Below are 343 nucleotides of genomic sequence, written 5' to 3' on the forward strand. Positions count from 1 at the left end.
AAATCAGTATCGCCTGAAACTCTGAAACTGCAAAAAGCCAGTATGACGCACAGTGCTTTTACTCAATGAAGATAAAAATATTGAATTAATTTCATCAAAAAACTCTTAAGCGGCTACATTGTATGTATTACCAAGAAAAAGATACTACAGACCATAACTAACAAATGCTTGTGCAGTTAAATGTGCACAACATGAAAAGTCCTACTTACATACATGTAACTCTAATTTCTCTGATAACAAGAATTTAGAAGAATTAGTAAGCACCAAGCAACCTTGACCCCTTAAAAAAGCCACAGGCATCAGTACAAAATAAGCAATTAGGAAATAAAAGCAAATTCCAACT

Source organism: Branchiostoma belcheri, unplaced genomic scaffold, assembly GCF_001625305.1.
Source record: "Branchiostoma belcheri isolate BF01 breed outbred unplaced genomic scaffold, Haploidv18h27 scaffold14, whole genome shotgun sequence".
In the NCBI taxonomy this organism is placed as follows: Eukaryota; Metazoa; Chordata; class Leptocardii; order Amphioxiformes; family Branchiostomatidae; genus Branchiostoma; species Branchiostoma belcheri.